The following is a 23,220-nucleotide window of genomic DNA, read 5'->3' on the forward strand; positions in this document are numbered from 1 at the left end:
CCGGTGATAAAAATTTATCACTTCGCGCTCGTATAACTGAAAGAGGATCATGGATAGTCGGAAAAACATGGCGAAAAAAAAAAGAAAAAAAGACAAATAATTCTGACTTGAAACGGCAATCATCGTAATCTTTTTGCTGAAAATGCTACCTTTAACATTCAAGAAAGTTATCGAAAATAAGAGAAAATTTATGGCGACAAGAAAATCAGATTACAGACGTTCCAGGATGTCAACAGCCTTCATATCTATGAGTAATATCTAAGCAAACAACCGTGGACGATAATCCAGAAGCAGAAGCAGAAGCAGAAGAAGATGAAGAAGAAGAAGAAGAAGAAGAAGAAGAAGAAGAAGAAGAAGAAGAAGAAGAAGAAGAAGAAGAAGAAGAAGAAGAACAAGAACAAGAAGAACAAGAAGAAGAACAAGAAGAAGAACAAGAAGAAGAATAAGAAGAAGAAAAAGAACGGCTATAAGGACAACTGACAAAAACAAGAAACTCAAATTTAAATAACGTACGAAAAAATATATCCTGTTGTCTCATTTGGCTATAGTCGATCCTCAAAAACTATGGTTTAAAAGAAAATTAGGTCTAGAAGGTCCTACCGAGATTTGAACTCGGATCGCTGGATTCAGAGTCCAGAGTGCTAACCATTACACCATGGGACCTTGTATGATAAATTGTGCAGCAGTTTATCAGATCTTTGTCCGTCTAGAGCCGTCACGTTGAGAGCGAAAAGCAAGAATTTCAACTCCCATCGATTTTAACGAAAACTCGAATAGTTTCTCACCGGGAAACTGGGTGTTTGTGAGAGTAGATAGACGAGTGAGAGTTAGATTTGTACTCTCCAACTCTTGGAGCCTAGCCCTCTCCCGTGTATAGTGTAACTTAATTACACTATTGTACACTTTATCGTAAAGCTTTCATTAAAAAGATGTTATGTATACTTATTTCGTTGCCTATTTTAATTATTACACGGAATGCCCGCAGGGCATGACGTGTCTAGGTTTCGGTCGGGTATCTTTTTTTTTCTCTTCATCGTAGTCACAAATGTGCACATTAATTTATGCATTAAACTCTGTCCTCCCCTAGTAAGGATATATTGTTCTGACTGTCTTCAACAGAAGCGGCCCAATCAAAATCTATTTTTCAGGCACATATAACGAGAGAGGGGACCCACTCATCACTTCCTGTGTGACGTCAAATCATCATTTGATTTATTCATTAAAACTAGATTAAATTTTTCCCTCTCCCAGAAGGGATCTATTGTTTTGATTGTCTTGAACAAAAGCGGCCCAATCAAAATCTATTATCGGCGCGTATATCACGAGGGAGGGGACCCACTCATCTCTACCTGTGTGACGTCAAAACAAGTCATCATTTCGAAAAGTTGTTTTTGTTCAATGGCGGCCACATGCATGTATGAATTTAAGACTTTGATCTGCCGTTTTCAGAGAGAAAACAAACCTAGCGGTAAATCGAAATAATAACTTCTAGGTAGTACTCGACAGTTAAAACGGTGGAAATTGGGAGAGTTCACAGCAAAGAAACTCCGCTTTAAAAAACAGATCGAATGATCAACGCGAAGGATTAGAGCTAGAAGAGGCCAGACCAGTTCAGCGGGGTCATGACGTTATTGCATAGTTATTTCTGGTATGATTCCTAGTAACACGACGATAAGTATCACGCAATATATCTGAATAAAACCATTCAGACAATTATTTCAATTGCCAAGGGAGGAGAGGTTTTAAATATCTGCGAAACATACAATGGGGAATAATTGTGGCTACATTAAGCATTCCGTGTAATGCCATTAGAGGGGCATCTTGTTTTAAAATAAGAACGTATGAACTTGGAGCAATTTTTTCCCGTTCACTGAGAATTGGTTTTTACAAAAGGTTTACCAGTAAGCTAAATTGTCAGAAAGTCAATCAACCAGCGCGTCGGTGGTATAGTGGTGAGCATAGCTGCCTTCCAAGCAGTTGACCCGGGTTCGATTCCCGGCCGACGCAGTTTGTTTTGGCCGTATTTATTTAATTTTTTATTTATTTTCTTTTACCATTATGTTAATTTTTTAATCATAATTTGAAAGTAGATCTTATACCTCTCTCTTTGATACTAAGAAACGACGCAAACGTGGCAGAAAAAGAACATATTTGGCACCTAAGAAAGGTTTTCAAGATACAGAGCTCGTTAAAGCCCTACACCACTGAGCCCGGCTGAATGGCAGACACACTAGCTTATATCAGACAATGCAAAGCAGCCGATTAGAAAACTAAAATGCTCCAAAGCAAGAAGAAGAAGAAGAAGAAGAAGAAGAAGAAGAAGAAGAAGAAGAAGAAGAAGAAGAAGAAGAAGAAGAAGAAGAAGAAGGAGAAGAAGAAGAAGAAAAAGAAGAAGAACAACAACAACAACATGAAAAAGAAGAAGAAGAAGGTGAACTAGAAGAAGAACAACAATAAAAAAAACTACATCAACAAAAATAAACAACAACAACAATTAGAACAAGAAATTCAAGCGAAATTAAAGTGAAAGAAATTGGGATAAAAATATGTCATGTTGTCTCACTGGCTAAAGTTAATTCTCAAAAATTGCATATTGAAGAAAAAGAGGGAAGGAAGGTCCCACCGAGATTTGAACTCGGATAGCGGGATTCCCGGCAGAGTCCAGAGTGCTAATCATTACACCATGGGATCTTACGTAGTAGAAACAGAAATCTTCCAGCCATTTATCACATAGCACAGTGCGCAGACATTCTCTCAGTGAGTTAAAAGTCGTTGAGAATAAATAAGAAGAAGAACAAATACAAAAAAAAAAACAAGCAATTTAAATTAAAAAACAATACGAAGAAAAAAAAATGATAAAAATATATCAGGTTGTCTCACTGGCAAAAGTCGATCCTCAAAAACTAAAAGGAAAAGAGGGAAGGAAGGTCCCACCGAGATTTGAACTCGGATCGCTGGATTCAGAGTCCAGAGTGCTAACCGTTACACCATGGGACCTTGATGACATTCAACATCCCAAGCAAATATGTGACACTGATATGCACAAAAAAATTGGCGCACATCGACCACATGGCAGCATTTGTAGGCATAACCATGAGAGGCCATTGTTATTTGTTAGAGAAAAGCTCGTAGACTGTGAACCACAAGATTGGAGTGAAGTAACAACGAGACAAAAATTTCAAACAAACAAGGTTCGATCAATTTAAATAGTTGGGACAGGAGTGCATAAATGCATACGTTTAGCACACATCCAATTACACGCTAATAGACTAGCCTGGTCGTTTCTCCACTGCCCATTAAAATGCTCCCCCACCCCGCCCCTCCGAAAAAAAAAAGAATAACTTCCATCGCACCAAAAGTATGACAAACGTGAAAGCTTTTCGAATCGTAATATGTAGTGAAGACAAACTCTGAAAGTATTTCTAAGTTTTTTTTCTAATAACACGAAATGAAACGAGACGAAAATGTTGATTGTCTAACTATTGTCAAAGTATCAAACTTTGATCTCGCACAAGAAAAACAAGACTGTCTCAAGCAGAAAGAAGTAAAGCAAAATTTAAAATAACATAATGCAACCGTGAGAAAATAGGGAATGATGATCTGAACTGCCGTGCTCGATGTTTGCCTGAAGAGATAACAAGAACAAAATAGTGCGTCGGCCGGGAATCGAACCCGGGTCAACTGCTTGGAAGGCAGCTATGCTCACCACTATACCACCGACGCGACACGAAAAAACTTATTTCGATATCATCATTAGGACATAGGAACATAAAAATATACTTGGGACAATTACTCGACAATATATTTTCTTTTCACGTTCGTTTTCTTACCAAACGTTTACGACTTGGTGCTCATATAAAGGGGATCATGGGTAGTCGAACAAACTTGGCGCAAAAAGTACAAAGTTGTGTAGGAATTCAAGTCTAAATTGAAACGTCATTTTCGTAATCATTTTTTAATGAAAATGCTACCTTTCAAATTCAGCTTAGACAGATATTGAAAATTAGGGAAAATTTGTGGCCACAAGAAAATCAGATTACGCACGTTTCCATGGTATCAACGGCCTCCATATTTATCCATGTGCGTCTGTGTCCAATAACGTTAAATGTCAGAAGCAACAGTTTCCTCAAATATAAAAAAGCAACATGATGACCACTTTTTAACTGATAATTGCCATAAAAATTTTGCATTCCTGTCATGTTTGCAGTCCATTAGCTATGATCCTCAAACAAACGGAAGTGGTCTATGAAACCTAATCAGAAAGTCAATCAACCAGCGCGTCGGTGGTATAGTGGTGAGCATAGCTGCCTTCCAAGCAGTTGACCCGGGTTCGATTCCCGGCCGACGCAGTTTTGTTTTTGCCTTATTTTTTGTTTCGCGTTATGTTTATTACCTGTTTGAGAGAAGCCCGTAACTTGAAGAGAAAGAGCAAGAACCACAAGATTACAGAGAAGTAACAACCAAACAAATATGCCAAACAAACAAGAAGCGATATATTTTATTTGTTGGAAGAGGAGTGCACAGATGCATGTGTTTAGTAAACAGCCAATTCCATGCGAATAGACTCGCCTGGTCGTTCTCCCGACTGCTAATATAATTAAAATGCTTGAATTATCATTCAATCGGCCACAAATTAAATATACCCCCACCCCACCCCTCCGAAAAGAAATGACTAAAGAGAGTAACTTTCATCGTACCAAATGTACGACGCAAGTGTGGTAGATTTTTAAATTATAATACGTAGAAGCTAATATCAGAATTTTTAGCTGCTAGACAGTGAAGGCAAACTATGAAAGCATTTCTGAGTCAGTTCTTGACTTAATAATACGAAACGGAACGAGACGAATCTTTTGATTGTCTAACTATTGTCAAAGTATCAAACTTTGATCTCGCACAAGAAAACATCAAAACAAGACTGTTTCAAACAGAAAGAAGGAAAAAAATAATAATAACACAATGCGAACGTAAAAAAACGCGGAATGATCTAAACTGCCGTGCTCGATGTTTTCCTGAAGAGATAACAACAACAAAAGGCAGGAAGGCAGCTATGCTTGCCACTATACCACCGATGCTACATGGAAATACTTACTTCGATTTCATTATTGGCACATAGGGACTGAAAATTATACTTAGAACAATTCCTCGACAATATATTTTCAGTGAATCAGTTGGCCCGGTGATAAAAATAGATCACTTCGCGCTCGTATAACTGAAAGAGGATCATAGATAGTCGGAAAAACATGGCGAAAAAAAAGACAAATAATTCTAACTTGAAACGGTAATCATCGTAATCTTTTTGCTGAAAATGCTACCTTTGAAATTCAAGAAAGTTATCGAAAATAAGAGAAAATTTATGGCGACAAGAAAATCAGATTACAGACGTTCCAGGATGTCAACAGCCTTCATATCTATGAGTAATATCTAAGCAAACAACCGTGGACGATAATCCAGAAGCAGAAGCAGAAGCAGAAGCAGAAGAAAATTAGGTCTAGAAGGTCGCACCGAGATTTGAACTCGGATCGCTGGATTCAGAGTCCAGAGTGCTAACCATTACACCATGGGACCTTGTATGATAAATCGTGCAGCAGTTTATAACATCTTTGTCCGTCTAAAGCCGTCAAGTTGAGAGCGAAAAGCAAGAATTTCAACTCCCATCGATTTTAATGAAAACTCGAATAGTTTCTCACCGGGAAACTGGGTGTCTGTGAGAGTAGATAGACAAGTGAGAGATAGATTTGTACTCTCCAACTATTGGGGCTTAGCTCTCTCCCTTTTTGGCGCCGGTGAATGAGAATCAACTTATGCTTGCTAACGACAGAGCAAGGCTTCTTCACTGATTCATTTAAACTATGGTGTTTTACACCCAAGTAGAGCAAATGAACACTGGAAAATCTAAAATGAACCAGCAAGAACAAATGAAAACTACAGTGGAAACCTGAATTTTGGAACCTCCAACGGAAATGGAATTTGGTTCGAAAAATCAGGAGTTCGGAAAATCGAAGGTGGCATCGACTCACACCTGATTTACTGTGGTATTGTTTCATAAGAACCAAGAAGGTAGACAACAATGGCATGGCACTCTTGCTAAAGGAACAGCAAAATTCATCAATGTGCTACGACAAGAGCTTCAGAAATACAACTAAACGAAGGAACTTCGATCATGTAATTTAACACCCTGATTGTGTAACAACGGCGTTGTAGTCATGTTCATGGTTTGTCATTTGCATTGTAATCCTGCATTGTAATGAAAAATGCGTGGAAGCGCCTTCCCTAGAACTTGTTAACTGCATCCAGGAAGGCATGTGTCTTAAACCGGTTTTTCCTAATATCGGCATTTTCAGCTGTTAGACAGTGAAGACAAAACTCTGAAAGTATTTCTGACTGTTTTTTTCACTTAAGGACGGTGCCTACTTTTGTTACTACGCATACGTTCTGCGCATCTCGAGATACTCAGGTTTCCTATGAATGGTGCCTACTAATACAGAGTTTGTATTTTACTGTTTTTTTTTTTTTTATTTTATTTTTTTAGGATAATTTTTGCTTCATTATCTCTAAAACGTGCCTGGTTACCCCCAATTTTCTTTTTGGATTTCAGAAGCCCTTGCTAAGATCTGCTTTCCCAGCATAGTAATAAACCGCACACAAAATACTTCCTTATTAGTAGGCACCGCCCTTAACAACACGAAACGAAACGAGACGAAAATTTGATTGTCTAACTGACATTATTAAAAACTGCATCATTGTATAATGCAATTCGAGGGATTTGATTGGCTTAACGGCCATGGTATATGAGCCATTATACCATGGCCGAGAAATGACGACCATTAAATTGCCTTCTGGTAGTTCTTGCACAGCGAAATCAGTAAGATCTAGCAATATTTCTCGGTTGTTTTTAATAAAACAATTATTCCACTTGCGCTTGTTGGATATGAGATGATTATAGCCAACTCGGCGCTACGCGCCTCGTTGGCTATCTATCATCTCATATCCAACGCGCGCTCGTGGAATAATTGTTAAATATTCCATGAGACCGCGTTGGATATGAAGTGATAAATAACCAACGAGTGCGTAGCGCGAGTTGGTTATGATCACTTCATATCCAACAAGGTCGAATGAAATAATTGTTTTAGTATATTCTCAAATCGGGTGTTTGCCGCCGATTTTTATTTCAACAATTTTACAAAGCGGTCAAAAGAGCATACAACTTCCGGTCACACGTTTGCCGTGGTCACCTGATTATTACATCACTGGATGAGCTGAATGAAATTTGACAGCTACACAAACGACAAACTGTGGTCAACTGTTAACGAAAATCAACCTTGAAATATTCAACCGTTCAAATGCAAGGAAAAAAGACGGCTTCGGAAGCTTTCAAGTGGTTAAATAGTGCTCAAAGTTCAGGAAGATTTTCCTAATTCTCCGCCTCCGTAATAGTTATGAGCTTGGACATTGCAGTTGAAGAAAACCTGCGGAAAGCTTAGACTTAGCTCGCTTTGCCGAACCTCGGTATTTACGAACTGATTTTGGATTGAAACTGTCCCTTCACTTTGAGGTTGCCGTTCTTGCTGGCCATGGCATTCGTTTTCTTTCTCAGCTGCAGAGATACCAGTGCATGGGGAAGCTTCAGAGGTTCCGGCTGAGACAAAATCACTGAGAACGTGTGAAATCTTCTTCTACTGTTCTATGGATGGGCGATCATTAACTCAAAATACTCGACACCTTGTGGCGTTGTTCTTAGGGAGAGCATTCCAGGGTTCAACTGCCGCAGATTTTCTTTTCCTCGTCGTCCGAAGAAAAGGGTGAGATAAAACCATGGCGTTCTCTGCAGTTGGGCTGGATTTTGACTGTCGGCCGGCCCAAGTTCGCCGCTTTCAAAGAGCCTCCGGGATTTGATCTTTTGACACTGCTTTCTTGTGGACGATTCAAGCTATTTTACCCGTCTTTCTGAGATCCTTTACAAAGGCATCGAAAATTTTATTGCCTTCGGTAAACACAGCGTCGGAGATGATAGAAAAAGACTTGTTGTTTGGTGGCGAGCGAAGAAAACGATATCGATCTATGGCGGCTCGAATGGACTTCATGGATGTGTTTTTGTAATACGTGCCGTCTTTCTTCCTTACGGAGGTGTAGATTCATTTAGCTCCTCTTTGGACATGTCTTCAATTCGTTTCGAAAATTTTGAGGCAACAGTACTTGACAGCCATTCTGTAAATAACAGGGTGAGAATTTTTGTCGTTGTTACGCAGTTATAAAATTATCAAAATATCGACAGTGAACGTAAACAATTGTTGCCAGTTTTTGAGTAAAACTCCCAGATACGTACCATTAAATATGTTCATACCGAACTTTGTGGCTTTCTTCGTTTTTTCTGGAACAGCATTGTCTAGTATCTCTTGAAGTTTAGTGGGAGACAGCTCCTGAAATCTGCCAGTATCGGTCATTATGGAGAGCTGAAGTTAAAGACTTCACGCGGAAAATTTTTAAACTTGGCGCACTATTTTCCATATTAGGTAAAACTCCGACTAATGGCTCTTAGTATAATTACTCAGGTGATTATAGAGATTCTGTTGATCTGATTGGTCGAGGATTGCGTCATATCCTGCTATAATCACCTCGCGCGAGGTGATTATAGCGGGAGCACTAACTTTCAAAATGGCTGCTTGGCTATTTGTTGACATTTCTGAAAAAGAAGTAATTAGGATGAAAGAAAATGCGATTCCAAAAGGCACTAAAGATGCAGCTAAGTCCGAGGTGATACTTTTCGAAGGCAAGAGATGAAAATTTTGCCAATTGTAATAAAAAACCCTTGTAAATTGCATGTTGTCGATCTCGATGACTTAAAATGAAGACAACAAATTAAGTTAAATTCGAGCAAGATTTTCTTTATTAACAGAATGATTTCACAAACAAAACGAGTTTAAGACAGAATTTGAAAGCATGGAAGTAAACAAGATGAATAAATGTCTCTGTAAGTTTTACGTTTCAGTGACGAGAAAAGAAAACAGTTTTTATAATCTGAAAACTAGTTTGTTGTCGGTTCGAGCGGCTCTTGACCACCATCTAAAGTCACTGCCTCACAACAAAATATTTTCATCTGCGAAAACCGTGTACTTGTTTAGCGAAGCCAGCAAATGACTTAATTCCTACCTGAAGCAGCTTATCTCCGAGGGCAATTTATAAACGTCCGTTAACCGGCGAAGCCATCATGTCAACAAGAAATTGTGCAATAAAATGCAATCGCTAACACTTGTGATCCCGGCTCGAGTTTTACACCAAACAGCCTGGTTCATCTCCATCTATTTTGGTAAACGGGTCGGAGAAACCCAACATTCATTCACAGAAGTCAGTGCTTCATCTCAATGAAGCGGCAGTAAGAATACTGACATTCTGCTCGAGGCGCAGTTTATCGATTGCGCATGTGATTTCGATTGCGCATGTGATTTCGATTGAGCATGTGATCGGCAGACTGCGCGTCTCTGTTCATTGACGCGTGACGATTTGAAACAAACAAACAAAATCGACAATTTTCGGACAATACTTGTTTTTCTCTGATAATCACCTGAGTAATTATACTAAAACAATTATTCGCCTCAGGCTCAGTAAATATTGGTGAATATTCCCCTCGACTTCGTCTCGGGGAATATTCACCAATATTTACTTCGCCTTCGGCGAATAATTGTTAAATAGTCGGAGTTTTTGAGCCAATTAGAGAGCTAGAAATGCAATAGTCGGAGCTGAGAATATACTAAATAGTCAAAGGATCAAACTTTGATCTCGCACAAGAAAAACAAGACTGTTTCAAGCAGAAAGAGGTAACAAAAAAAAAATAAAAATAACACAATGCGAACGTGAGAAAACGCGGAATGATCTGAACTGCCGTGCTCGATGTTAGCCTGAAGAGATAAGAACAAAATGTTGCGTCGGCCGGGAATCGAACCCGGGTCAACTGCTTGGAAGGCAGCTATGCTCACCACTATACCACCGACGCCACACGAAAATACTTCTTTCGATATCATTATTAGGACATAGGAACAGAAAATTTTACTTGGAACAATTCCTCAACAATGTACTTTTCACATTCGGTTTCTAAGGAAACGTTTACCAGTGAATCAGTTGGTCCGGCGATAAAAACAGATCACTTCGTGCTCAGATAAAGCGGATCATGGGTAGTAGGGAAAACATGGCGGAAAAATACAAATTTGTGTAAGGATTCTTAATTGAAATGTCATTTTCGTAATCTTTTTTTTATAATTTTCTGTCCCTGTGTCCTAATAATGATATCGAAAGAAGTATTTTCGTGTGGCGTCGGTGGTATAGTGGTGAGCATAGCTGCCTTCCAAGCAGTTGACCCGGGTTCGATTCCCGGCCGACGCAATCATTTTGTTCTTGCTATCTCTTCAGAAAACACGGAAGGACGGAAGTTCAGGTCATTCATTATTTTTTCACGGTTGCGCTGTTATCTTAAAATTTGCTGTACTTTTTTCTGCTTGAAACAGTACAAAGCTTTGCTCTTGCTTTGATCTCGCACAAGAAAAACAAGACTGTTTCAAACAGAAGGAAGTAAATAATAAATAAATAAATAGATAAATAAATAAAATTAATTAATTAATTAATAACACAATACGAACGCAAGAAGACGCAGAATGATCTGAACTGCCGTGCTCGATGTTTGCCTGAAGAGATAAGAAGAACAAAATATTTATGAGTAATATCTAAGCAAACAACCGTGGATGATAATCCTGCTGGTATACGTTGGATCAATTGTTGATCTGATCGGCTTAACAAATACAGTCGAACCTGTATATAACGGCCACCCTCGGGACTTGAGGAACTGGGCGCTTAATGCAGGTGGCCGCTTAATACAGGATCACTAAAAATACTCACTGGGCGTGGTCAAATGCCACTTTTAATGGTGTATCATACAAAAACATTTCATGCAAGGAAACAATAGAACAATTAACACTCTTTCAAGTAACAATACTTTAAACAAAGTTCAGTGCCAACTTGTAACTTAACGGTATAATATACGTAACTTTGTGTAAAAATACTGTACAACAAATTGTCCTCTACACTTCTAGGGTATACATTACTGTATTTCTATGACTTACAATTTACAGTAAAAAAGCATTAACGATACTAAATTGCCGGGTATTAGCTTACAGTAGCTTTGTACATGTTATTTCTTTATAGTGATAATGGATCGCATTTTAAACACAATAAAATACCGCATAAAATGACATACGGCTTAGTTTTAATTCAAGGGTGGCCGCTTAATACAGGTAAAAATAACAAAGAAAGATAAACATAGGACTGCTATAGGGTGGCCGCGGCCGCTTAATAGAGGTAGCCGCCTAATACAGGTAACAAATACAGCGTTTGTATGAGCGAACAATCGGGACTTTGAAAACTGGCCGCTTAATAGAGGGTGGCCGCTTAATACAGGGCCGTTATATACAGGTTCGACTGTATATACAAATGATAATAGAAGCAGATACCGAGACAACGTAGAATTACTTTTTAAGGTGTACACTTTAAGTAAAGTAATTCTACGTTGAATCGGTGTCTGCTTCTATTATCATTTATATTTATCCACGTGCGTCCTTGAAGCAATAGGTTCCTCAATTAGAAAAACATAATGACCAATTTTTTAATTGATAATTATGATTCAAATTTTGTATTTTCTGTCATGTTTGCTCCATTAACCATGATCCTCAAACAAAGGCGAAGTGGTCTATGAAAGCAAAATTGGTCATTCTAGAAAATAGTATTTAAAACTGAGTAGTAAGATAATTGATCAACGCGTCGGTGGTATAGTGGTGAGTATAGCTGCCTTCCAAGCAGTTGACCCGGGTTCGATTCCCGCGCCGACGCAGCTTTGTTTTTACCTTTTTTTTTGGTTTTGAAAGCAGATCTTATACCTCTCTCTTCTATGTTAAGAGGTAGCCCAAACGTGTCAGGAAAAGAACACATTTGAGTTCCGGCACCAAAGAAGTTTTATAAGGTACAGAAGATCGATCAAACCCTACACCACCGTGACCCTTGCTAAATGACACACAGTGACACACTAGCTTATATCAGACAATGTAAAGCAGCCGATTAGAAAACTAAAATGCTTCAATGAAAATTTATCCGTCGCCTGAGAAGAAGAAGGAGAAGAAGAAGAAGAAGAAGAAGAAGAAGAAGAAGAAGAAGAAGAAGAAGAAGAAGAAGACGAAGAAGAAGAAGAAGAAGAAGAAGAAGAAGAAGAAGAAGAAGAAGAAAAAGAAGAGGAAGAAGAAGAAGAAGAGGAAGAAGAAGAAGAAGAAGAAGAAGAAGAAGAAGAAGAAGAAGAAGAAGAAGAAGAAGAAGAAGAAGAACGGCAATAAGGACTACTAACAAAAAGGAGAAACTCAAATTTAAAAAACGTACGAAAAAAATAATTATAAAGTGAAACATATGTCATGTTGTCTCATTGGCTATAGTTGATCCTCAAAAGCTAGGGTTTAAAATGAAGAAAATTAGGACTAGAAGGTCCCACCGAGATTTGAACTCGGATCGCTGGATTCAGAGTCCAGAGTGATAACCATTACACCATGGGACCTTGTGTGTTTAAAGCGGTAATCGTTTAGCGCTCTAAAAGTCGTCAAGTTGAGAGAGAAAAGCGAGAATTTCAACTCCCATTGATTTTAACGAAAACTCCAACAGACTCACACCGGGAAACTTGGTGTCTGTGAGAGTAGATAGACGAGTCAGAGTTAAATTTACACTCTTCTGAACTCTTGGAGCCTAACTCTCTCCATTTTTGGAGCAAGCTTATCAGAATCAACTTATGGCTGGTTTCTGTTGTCAGTGTTGTGTTGGTGTTAAGAACATGCTAACGACAGAGCAGGGCTTAAAGTAGAGCAAATGAACACTGGAAAATCTAAAATGAACTAGCAAGAACAAATGAAAACCGACAGTGGGAACCCGAATTTTCGTCCATTTTCAGTAAAACGATCACGAAGGTGGCGTTTCAATTTAGAATTCTTACACAAATTTGTATTTTTCCGCCATGTTTGCCCGACTATACCTATGATCCCCTTTATATGAGCGAGAAGTCGGATGTGTTTTTATCGCCGGGCCAACTGACTCCGACTGAAAAACGTTTCGAAAGAAAACGAAAGTGAAAACAAAATATATTGTCGAGGAATTGTTCCAAGTATAATTTTCTGTCCCTATGTCCTAATAATGACATCGAAAAAACGTTTTTCGTGTGGCGTCGGTGGTATAGTGGTGAGCATAGCTGCCTTCCAAGCAGTTGACCCGGGTTCGATTCCCGGCCGACGCAGTTTGTTTTGGCCTCGTTTCAGTTTTTGTTTTGGATTATGTTAATTTTTTAATCATGATTTTAAAGCAGATATTATACCTCTCTTTTTTATGTTAGGAAACGGCTCAAAAAAGGAAGAAAGGTATCAGCAAAAGAAAGCATTCCAATTTCGGCACCTAATAAGTTTCTCAAGATACAGAAGCTCGACCAAGCCTTACACCACTGAGCCTGGCAAAATGACGCACACAAAAGCTCATATCACACAATATAAAGCACCCGATTACACTGCACGAAAAATTGGATTTGCTCTTTTTTTGATTCGTATCAAAGATGAGGTCAAATACAATAACATTTTTGACAATACATTTGATGCGCATCAAAATTACGTCAAATATGTGACGCCTTTGCATATACCTTTGACTCAAATCAAAAGTGGTTTTAAATGTATTTACAACTTTGACCCTACCTTTGACGCGCGTCGAATTGAAATCAAATAGGTGATGTCAAATGTAGTACAACTTTGACTCCGCCTATGACGCGCATCAAAGGTGGATCAAATATGTGATATCTTTACAAATATCTTTGATTCGAATCAAATTTGACTCCACCTTTCACGCACGTGAATCAAATGCGGCCTTTGTCACTTGTGATTCGAATCAAAGGTGGCCTTTGACATTCTTTGACCACGCATTTTTTCGTGCAGTATTAGAAAACTGAAATGCCCCAATGAAATTTCGTCATCGCCGAAAAAGAGGAATAACAACAACAGCAACAGCAATACGAACACGAAATTCAGGCAAAAAGTGAAAAGAAATTGGGATAAAAATGTGCCATGTTCTCTCACTCAAAAACTGCAAATTGAAGAAAAATAGGGAAAGGGAGGTCCCACCGAGATTTGAACTCGGATCGCTGGATTCAGAGTCCAGAGTGCTAACCATTACACCATGGGACCTTACGCTGCAAAAGCCGAAATCTTTCAACAATTTATCACATAGCACAGTGTGCAGACATTCTCTCAGTAAGTTAAAAGCCCTTGAGAATGAATAATAAGAAGAATAAGAAAAAGAAAAAGATGACAATAAGGACACCTGACAAAAACAAGTAAGTCAAAATAAAAAAAAAACGTACGAAGAAATAATTAAAAGTGAAAAAAAAAATGATTAAATTACATCAGGTTGTCTCTGTTACGACACTTTGGGTTATTTCCTTACACTTTGGGTGATTTCCCTACACTTTGGGCGATTTCCCTACACTTTGGGTGAATTCCGTACACTTTGGGTGATTTCCCGACACTTTGGGTGAATTCCCTACACTTTGGGTGAAATCCCGACACTTTGGGTGATTTCCCTACACTTTGGGTGATTTCCCAACACTTTGGGTGAAATCCCGACACTTTGGGTGAAATCCCGACACTTTGGGTGATTTCCCAACACTTTGGGTGATTTCCCAACACTTTGGGTGAAATCCCGACACTTTGGGTGATTTCCCTACACTTTGGGTGAAATCCCGACACTTTGGGTGATTTCCCAACACTTTGGGTGATTTCCCAACACTTTGGGTGAAATCCCAACACTTTGGGTGATTTCCCAACACTTTGGGTGAAATCCCGACACTTTGGGTGAATTCCCTACCCTTTGGGTGATTCCCTACACTTTGGGTGATTTCCCTACACTTTGGGTGAATTCCCTACACTTTGGGTGAATTCCCTACACTTTGGGTGATTTCCCTACACTTTGGGCGATTTCCCTACACTTTGGGTGAATTCCGTGCACTTTGGGTGATTTCCCGACACTTTGGGTGAATTCCCTACACTTTGGGTGAATTCCCTACCATTTGGGTGATTTCCCTACACTTTGGGTGATTTCCCGACACTTTGGGTGAAATCCCGACACTTTGGGTGAATTCCCTACACTTTGGGTGATTTCCCGACACTTTGGGTGAATTCCCTACACTTTGGGTGAATTCCCTACACTTTGGGTGATTTCCCGACACTTTGGGTGAAATCCCGACACTTTGGGTGAATTCCCTACACTTTGGGTGATTTCCCGACACTTTGGGCGATTTCCCTACACTTTGGGTGAATTCCCTACACTTTGGGTGATTTCCCTACACTTTGGGTGAATTCCCTACACTTTGGGTGATTTCCCGACACTTTGGGTGAAATCCCGACACTTTGGGTGATTTCCCTACACTTTGGGTGAAATCCCGACACTTTAGGTGATTTCCCTACATTTTGGGTGAATTCCCTACACTTTGGGTGATTTCCCTACACTTTGGGTGATTTCCCTACACTTTGGGCGATTTCCCTACACTTTGGGTGAAATCCCGACACTTTGGGTGATTTCCGTACACTTTGGGTGAAATCCCGACACTTTGGGTGAATTCCCTACACTTTGGGTGATTTCCCGACACTTTGGGTGAATTCCCTACACTTTGGGTGATTTCCCGACACTTTGGGTGATTTCCCAACACTTTGGGTGAAATCCCGACACTTTGGGTGAGTCCCCTACACTTTGGGTGATTTCCCTACATTTTGGGTGAAATCCCGACACTTTGGGTGATTTCCCTACACTCTGGGCGATTTCCCAACACTTTGGGCGAATTCCCTACACTTTGGGTGATTTCCCGACACTTTGGGTGATTTCCCAACACTTTGGGTGAAATCCCGACACTTTGGGTGAATCCCCTACACTTTGGGTGATTTCCCTACATTTTGGGTGAATTCCCTACACTTTGGACGATTTTCCGACAGCTCTTGGGTAATTTGACGACATCTTAAAATTAGATACTCGGGTTTATTATAAAATTGGTATCGAATGTCGTGTAATTGTTTTTTAAACCTTTCGGCAGTAAGTTTGATCTTTCGTTTACCTTTAGGTGAAATTTGGGTTTAAAATATTTCTTTTTAATGTTTTGAAATCGAGTACCTTCAAAGTGTTTTTTTGTAGGGAAATCACACATAATTTTTTTTTTTAATATTACGTTTTTGAACTCAGAAGGGTCTCTTGCATGAGGTTTATATGCTGTTAATGTTACTGGAAACAATAACACTTTGGGTGACTTCTCTACACTTTGGGCGATTTCCCGACACTTTGGGCGATTTCCCGACACTTTGGGTGAATTCCCTACACTTTGGGTGATTTCCCTACACTTTGGATGATTTCTCTACACTTTGGGTGATTTCCCTACTTTGAGATATTTCCTTACACTTTGGGCGATTTCCCGACACTTTGGGTGAAATCCCGACACTTTGGGTGAATTCCCGACACTTTGGGGGATTTCCCAACACTTTGGATGATTTACCTACACTTTGGGCGATTTCCCAACACTTTGGGTGATTTCCCTACACTTTTGAGGATATCCCGACACTTTGGCTAAATTCGCTACACTTTGCATGAATTCCTGAGACTTTGGGTGAATCCCCTACACTTTGGGTGATTTCCCTACACTTTGGGCGACTTCCTTACTCTTTGGGCGATTTCCAGACAGTTTGGGTGAATTCCCGACACTTTGGGAGATTTTCCTACACTTTGGGTGATTTCCCGACACTTTGGGTGATTTCCCTACACTTTTGGGCGATTTCCCGATACTTTGGGCGATTTCCCGACACTTTGGGTGAAATCTCGACACTTTGGGTGATTTCCCTACACTTTGGGTGAAATCTCGACACTTTGGGCGATTTCCCGACACTTTGGGTGAAATCTCGACACTTCGGGTGATTTCCCTACACTTTGGGTGAAATCTCGACACCTACACTTTGGGTGAAATCTCGACACTTTGGGTGAAATCTCGACACTTTGGGTGATTTCCCTACATTTTGGGTGAATTCCCTACACTTTGTGTATTTAACCGTTAATAAAAGGCTATAAATAGGAGGTTAACACTACAACATTTGCCAGTTTGTTTCTAAAGATGTTTTGCATACGCTAGTATAAGCAATAAGTCCAAAAGTCGAACATTAAAGTGTGTTTTTCAACGTCAAAGTCGTGGGTGATTTCCCGACATCATTTTCAGAACCACTGCAAAGACAAAGATAATTTTATTTTAGTGAGTTTAGAATCACGAAACCCAATCTTTTGGCATGTTGTTCTCTTTCATGTATACAATTCCATGGTTTTTTTTTTAAAGCTTTACCTCTTATTATTGAGGAGATATTACAAATCAAAAAAGATTTCTAGGTGTCACAGAAATGAACCTGACTTTTCTGAATTTGTGTCTAGTACAAGACTTGCAACTTCACTGGACTTTTGTCAAAATTCGAAAAACGGGCTTTAGAAAATGCGGGGTTAACCCGGGGTATTACCAAGGTGTTGCTCAGTACAGAAGACAACTTAAAATTCCGAAAACCCCAAGATTTTAGGGTTTTTCCTGTCCATTTCCCCGTTTATTTGTGGTTTCCCGACACTTTTAGCTTGAAACCCAACGGGTGATTTTATACGAGTTTTCGAAAAAGCCCGATTTAAGTGTAGGGGACTTTGTGGACCGGGAACCTAATTGGGTTTAAAATAAAGAAAATTATAGGACTAGAAGGTCCCACCGAGATTTGAACTCGGATCGCTGGATTCAGAGTCCAGAGTGCTAACCATTACACCATGGGGCCTTACGTGTTTAAAGCGTTAATCGTTTAGCAATTTAGTCTAAAAGTCGTCAAGTTTATTTTAACGAAAACTGGAACAGACTCACACCGGGAAACTTGGTGTCTGTGAGAGTAGATAGACAAGTCAGAGTTAAATTTACACTCTTCTGAACTCTTGGAGCCTAACTCTCTCCCTTTTTGGAGCAGGCTTTTCAGAATCAACTTATGGCTGGTTTCTGTTGTCAGTGTTGTGCTGGTGTTAAGAACATGCTAACGACAGAGCAAGGCTTCTTCACTGATTCGTTAAAACTATGGTGTTTTACACCACAGTAGAGCAAATAAACACTAGAAAATCTAAATTGAACTAACAAGAACATTTAAAAGCTACAGTTTACACCCGAATTTTCGTCTATTTTCAGTTAAACGATCACGAGGGTGGCGTTTCAATTTAGAATTCTTACACAAATTTGTATTTTTCCGCCATGTTTGCCCGACTATACCTATGATCCCCTTTATATGTGCGAGAAGTCGGATCTGTTTTTATCGCCGGGCCAACTGACTCCGACTGGCAAACGTTTCGAAAGAAAACAAAAGTGAAAATAAAATACCGTATATTGTCGAGGAATTGTTCCTAGTATAATTGCCTGTCCGCTTGTCCTAATAATGATATCGAAAGAAGTCTTTTCGTGTGGCGTCGGTGGTATAGTGGTGAGCATAGCTGCCTTCCAAGCAGTTGACCCGGGTTCGATTCCCGGCCGACGCAGTTTGTTTTGGCCTCGTTTCAGTTTTTGTTTTGGATTATGTTAATTTTTTAATCATGATTTTAAAGCAGATATTATACCTCTCTTTTTTATGTTAGGAAACGGCTCAAAAAAGGAAGAAAGGTATCAGCAAGAGAAAGCATTCGAGTTTCGGCACCTAATAAGTTTCCCAAGATACAGAAGCTCGACCAAGCCTTACACCACTGAGCCTGGCAAAATGACGCACACACAAGCTCATATCACACAATATAAAGCACCCGATTACACTGCACGAAAAATTGGATTTGCTCTTTTTTTGATTCGTATCAAAGATGAGGTCAAATACAATAACATTTTTGACAACACATTTGACGTGCATCAAAATTACGTCAAATATGTGACGCCTTTGCATATACCTTTGACTCAAATCAAAAGTGAGTTTAAAGGCTGGTTTCCATATGATCGCGGATCGCAGATCGCAGATCGCATTAAGGTCTGCGATCGTCTGCGATCATATGGAAACCAGCCTATAGATAACATGGTTCTATCTTCTGCGATCGTCTGCGCGATCATATGGAAACCAGCCTATAGATAGAACATGGTTCTATCTTCTGCGATCGTCTGCGATCACGATCGCAGGATCGCAAACGATCGCAGACCTTATTGATCGCAGACGATCGCAGGAGATAGAACATGGTTCTATCTTCTGCGATCGTCTGCGATCACGATCGCAGGATCGCAGACGATCGCAGAAGTAGTTTCCGTATGATCGCAGACGATCGCAGACTGCGATCTGCGATCTGCGATCCGCGATCATATGGAAACCAGCCTTTAGATAGATCATGGTTCTATCTTCTGCGATCGTCTGCGATCACGATCGCAGGATCGCAGACGATCGCAGACCTTATTGCAATCTGCGATCTGCGATCTGCGATCCGCGATCATATGGTAACCAGCCTTAAATGTATTAACAACTTTGACCCTACCTTTGACGCGCGTCGAATTGAAATCAAATAGGTGATGTCAAATGTAGTACAACTTTGACTCCGCCTATGACGCGCATCAAAGGTGGATCAAATAAGTGATATCTTTACAAATATCTTTGATTCGAATCAAATTTGACTCCACCTTTGACGCGCGTGAATCAAATGCGGCCTTTGTCACTTGTGATTCGAATCAAAGGTGGCCTTTGACATTCTTTGACCACGTGTTTTTTCGTGCAGTGTTAGAAAACTGAAATGCCCCAATAAAATTTATTCATCGCCGAAAAAAAGGAAGAACAACAACAGCAACAGCAATACGAACACGAAATTCAGGCGAAAAGTGAAAAACTGCATATTGAAGAAAAATAGGGAAGGGAGGTCCCACCGAGATTTGAACTCGGATCGCTGGATTCAGGGTCCTGAGTGCTAACCATTACACCATGGGACCTTACGTTGAAAGAAAGAAGAAATTTTTCAACAATTTATCCCATAGCACAGTGCGCAGACATTCTCTCAGCAAGTTAAAAGTCGTTGAGAATAAATAATAAGAAGAATAAGAAAAAGAAAAAGAAACGACAATGAGGACAACTGTCAAAAACAAGAAATTCAAATTAAAAAAAAAAAGTACGAAGAAATAATTAAAAGTGAAAAAAATGATAAAAATACATCAGGTTGTCTCACTAGCTATAGTCGTTCCTTAAAAAACTAAAAGAAAAAGAGGGAAGGAAGGTCCCACCGAGATTTGAACTCAGACCGCTGGATTCAGAGTCCAGAGTGCTAACCATTACACCATGGGACCTTGTATGACAAAGTGTTCAACAATGGGACCTTGTGTGACAAATTGTTCAACAATTTATGACATCGTTGGCTGTCCAAAAGTCGTTGAGAGTGAGAAGCGAGAATTTTCAACTCTCATCGATTTTAAGACCTTTTAACGAAAACTCGAACAGATTCTCATGCGGAAACTAGGTGTCTGTTAGAGTAGATAGAGGAGTCAGAGTTAGATTTGCACTCTGATCTCCTTACTCTTGGACCCTAGAGTCTCTCCGTTTTTGGCGCCGGCTTGTGGGTTTATTATGAAAATCAACATATGCTGGTGCCTGTTGTGTTGGTGTTAAGAACATGCTTACGACAGAGCAAAGCTTCTTCCTTGATTCTATGATTTATTACACCTAACTGGAGCAAACGAATACTGAAAAATCTTAAATGAATTAGCAAGAACAACTGGTGAAAACTAAAGACAACGAGAGCATGTGTAAATTAAATGAATGTACTTGGAGTCATGCAGTAGAGTCTTTCGTGGTGGAAGAGAGCTTGTGGCGCGAAAATGTCCTCTAGGGCCAGATCCCTAAAAGACTCGAGGGTGTTAGCCATCACAGTAGGTTCAGAGAGATTGTTTTAAATGCGTACAGATAAAACATGTTGGGAAGTAGCTTCCTTCGGTACTCTCTTTTCTTTTATTAGTGTCATTTTTTCAAAGAGTGGATAATTTTTTTCCATCGGATAAGTTGCTATCCAGCCGGTAAAATGTATTAGTTGAAATATACTTTTATCTGGTGGATAGTGATTTATCCACTGCATAAAGTTATTCGCTCTTTGAACAAGCGTTGCCAGGAAGAGAAGACAATGGGAACAAGGTTGGAGTAGCCTATAGGACAGAATATTTGCGTTTGGCCGCAGCGATGTATGGGGCTAACAGCTCTACTGAGAAGGAGGAAAAACTGATGTTTCATTGCATTGTTATTAACAGGTGTTATTAACTAAACCTTCCCTTGTACAACGATGTTGCTCGGACGTAATAATTACCTCTGAACAGTGTCTGCTAAAATAGTCCCTTCCGGTCAAGGTTGTTTAAACATTTTTGAAGAAGATGTAGATCACCTGAAATCGTACATCACAAAGCGTGCAGCTCTCTCAGTGCGGAGAGAATTAAGAAATATAACCATTTACCCATCTTCTTAGACACTTCGTGTAGGGTCCCATGGTGTAATGGTTACCACTCTGGACTCTGAATCCAGCGATCAGAGTTCAAAGCTCGGTGACTAAAATTTTTGCTTGGTTGTTTCCGTTTTTTTTTTTTTCGTTTCAAAGAAAGAAACAAACAAACAGTTTCCTGTGTCCAGAAACAAAGATAAAATACAGTAATACGTGACATGAAGTGATGTCGTTTCAGTGGGAAAAGTCAGTATCAAATAGACCTACTACTGTGTGGTAAGATATGTAAGGAAGCAAGAGAGGATGAAGGTAACCTTGTGGCAAGAGACATTACAATTTAAAACAGGTGCAATATTAAAACAAAAACGTTACAAAATACAACTGCCAACAGCATGAGCAAAATAGCTAACGTTACAACGTGGATAACAACGTGTTAGTGTCTGCAGGGGAATCCACCTTAGAAACAGCAACCCTCAGTTGTACTGGGTTAATTCTTATTCTTTCAAATTTGATGACAACTTTTTACAGATTTCACGCAAAGGTCCCATGGTTTGAAGACCAACGATCCGAGTTCAAATCTCGGTGTTACCTTATTGTGTGGCAAAAATATTTATTAAATCCTTTTTCTTTTAAGCCCACGCTATTTTTTTAAACTGCTATAATTTTAATTATCATTAGTTTCTGTAGTTCCTGGATTAGTTCCTGGAAAGTCTCTACACCTAGGGTACATTTCTAAATTACTCTAATTATAGACTTTTTTTGCGAAATGGTAGTGTTAGTTTTCTACGATCCTTTCAAAACATCAAAGGATAAAGAGCTTGCCGGGCGTAACCGATTTTACACCCCTGAGGCTGCCCTGCATTTTACGTTATTAAAGTTTATATTTGGTACGAGTTTGGAAACTTTTTCGTGCATAATTATTTTTCTAAAACCATTGCGCATGGGATCATTTCCAACCCCAATATATTTCTACCGGCGGACATTTGCTTACTTTATTATCTGGCTGGTCAACTTATAAATTGTTTCAATGTTATCACGGTTGTCAAGTTTGACAATCACCCTGGAATGGTAATGGTTTTCAAAACCAGAATGATCTTTTCAAGTTGTCAAAAGCAGAAAACGAAAATACATTTATTGTTAACTATATAGCTTCAGCCTGATATAGCTTTGAAGCATTGAGAAAGGTCCCATGGTGTAATGGTTAGCACTCTGGACTCTGAATCCAGCGATCTGAGTTCAAATCTCGGTGGGACCTTGATAAACTGTTGATTTTTTTTTTTTTTTTTATTTATTGTTTAATTTTGTTTATATAAAGGAATTTTCTATCTTCCTCGTGGATTCTGCTGAGTATGAAACTTATGACTCTGTCGGTGGTCGACAGCCATTCTAATTCTCGTCCCCCGACTGCTGTCTTAGTTGTTCCTTTTAAGAGGAACAGATGCATTGGTGCAATTCCGAAGTCTACCAAGAATTTTGAAGTCTTTAGTGACTGCCAAAAAATTATGAACCAATCAAAAACTAGTAATGCAGGCGTTGTCAGCGAGTGGGGGGGCAGGCGAGTGCCAGAATCCCGGTCAACCCACCCTTCCTCTGCTTATAAAAATCCAAGATGGCGGCTATAACGCTCGCCCAAAATAATACGCCTGCATTCAATTTCAGGTTAATCAAAAGCACTCTCCAGATCTAGGGCAACGTCATCAC

At 39.5% G+C, this 23,220-nt stretch overlaps 17 non-coding genes across 17 annotated transcripts; 7 read left to right on the forward strand and 10 right to left on the reverse strand.

Moving 5' to 3' along the window:
* Nucleotides 1–591: 591 nt before the first annotated feature.
* Nucleotides 592–663, reverse strand: Trnaq-cug (transfer RNA glutamine (anticodon CUG)). The gene has a single exon. It is a non-coding gene; the product is annotated as a tRNA-Gln (tRNA).
* Nucleotides 664–1,935: 1,272 nt separating this feature from the next.
* On the forward strand, nucleotides 1,936–2,007 carry Trnag-ucc (transfer RNA glycine (anticodon UCC)). The gene has a single exon. It is a non-coding gene; the product is annotated as a tRNA-Gly (tRNA).
* Nucleotides 2,008–2,925: 918 nt separating this feature from the next.
* On the reverse strand, nucleotides 2,926–2,997 carry Trnaq-cug (transfer RNA glutamine (anticodon CUG)). Its single transcript has one exon. It is a non-coding gene; the product is annotated as a tRNA-Gln (tRNA).
* A 654-nt stretch (nucleotides 2,998–3,651) lies between these two features.
* Nucleotides 3,652–3,723, reverse strand: Trnag-ucc (transfer RNA glycine (anticodon UCC)). The gene has a single exon. It is a non-coding gene; the product is annotated as a tRNA-Gly (tRNA).
* Nucleotides 3,724–4,277: 554 nt separating this feature from the next.
* Trnag-ucc (transfer RNA glycine (anticodon UCC)) lies at nucleotides 4,278–4,349 on the forward strand. The gene has a single exon. It is a non-coding gene; the product is annotated as a tRNA-Gly (tRNA).
* A 1,144-nt stretch (nucleotides 4,350–5,493) lies between these two features.
* On the reverse strand, nucleotides 5,494–5,565 carry Trnaq-cug (transfer RNA glutamine (anticodon CUG)). The gene has a single exon. It is a non-coding gene; the product is annotated as a tRNA-Gln (tRNA).
* A 4,351-nt stretch (nucleotides 5,566–9,916) lies between these two features.
* Trnag-ucc (transfer RNA glycine (anticodon UCC)) lies at nucleotides 9,917–9,988 on the reverse strand. The gene has a single exon. It is a non-coding gene; the product is annotated as a tRNA-Gly (tRNA).
* A 314-nt stretch (nucleotides 9,989–10,302) lies between these two features.
* Nucleotides 10,303–10,374, forward strand: Trnag-ucc (transfer RNA glycine (anticodon UCC)). The gene has a single exon. It is a non-coding gene; the product is annotated as a tRNA-Gly (tRNA).
* A 1,425-nt stretch (nucleotides 10,375–11,799) lies between these two features.
* Trnag-ucc (transfer RNA glycine (anticodon UCC)) lies at nucleotides 11,800–11,872 on the forward strand. Its single transcript has one exon. It is a non-coding gene; the product is annotated as a tRNA-Gly (tRNA).
* Nucleotides 11,873–12,508: 636 nt separating this feature from the next.
* Nucleotides 12,509–12,580, reverse strand: Trnaq-cug (transfer RNA glutamine (anticodon CUG)). The gene has a single exon. It is a non-coding gene; the product is annotated as a tRNA-Gln (tRNA).
* Nucleotides 12,581–13,234: 654 nt separating this feature from the next.
* Trnag-ucc (transfer RNA glycine (anticodon UCC)) lies at nucleotides 13,235–13,306 on the forward strand. The gene has a single exon. It is a non-coding gene; the product is annotated as a tRNA-Gly (tRNA).
* An 859-nt stretch (nucleotides 13,307–14,165) lies between these two features.
* Nucleotides 14,166–14,237, reverse strand: Trnaq-cug (transfer RNA glutamine (anticodon CUG)). The gene has a single exon. It is a non-coding gene; the product is annotated as a tRNA-Gln (tRNA).
* Nucleotides 14,238–17,813: 3,576 nt separating this feature from the next.
* Trnaq-cug (transfer RNA glutamine (anticodon CUG)) lies at nucleotides 17,814–17,885 on the reverse strand. The gene has a single exon. It is a non-coding gene; the product is annotated as a tRNA-Gln (tRNA).
* A 667-nt stretch (nucleotides 17,886–18,552) lies between these two features.
* On the forward strand, nucleotides 18,553–18,624 carry Trnag-ucc (transfer RNA glycine (anticodon UCC)). The gene has a single exon. It is a non-coding gene; the product is annotated as a tRNA-Gly (tRNA).
* A 1,336-nt stretch (nucleotides 18,625–19,960) lies between these two features.
* Trnaq-cug (transfer RNA glutamine (anticodon CUG)) lies at nucleotides 19,961–20,032 on the reverse strand. Its single transcript has one exon. It is a non-coding gene; the product is annotated as a tRNA-Gln (tRNA).
* Nucleotides 20,033–20,311: 279 nt separating this feature from the next.
* On the reverse strand, nucleotides 20,312–20,383 carry Trnaq-cug (transfer RNA glutamine (anticodon CUG)). Its single transcript has one exon. It is a non-coding gene; the product is annotated as a tRNA-Gln (tRNA).
* A 2,319-nt stretch (nucleotides 20,384–22,702) lies between these two features.
* On the forward strand, nucleotides 22,703–22,774 carry Trnaq-cug (transfer RNA glutamine (anticodon CUG)). The gene has a single exon. It is a non-coding gene; the product is annotated as a tRNA-Gln (tRNA).
* Nucleotides 22,775–23,220: the final 446 nt, after the last annotated feature.

Source organism: Pavona decussata, unplaced genomic scaffold (genome assembly GCF_977016875.1).
Source record: "Pavona decussata unplaced genomic scaffold, jaPavDecu1.1 SCAFFOLD_87, whole genome shotgun sequence".
Taxonomy (NCBI): domain Eukaryota; kingdom Metazoa; phylum Cnidaria; class Anthozoa; order Scleractinia; family Agariciidae; genus Pavona; species Pavona decussata.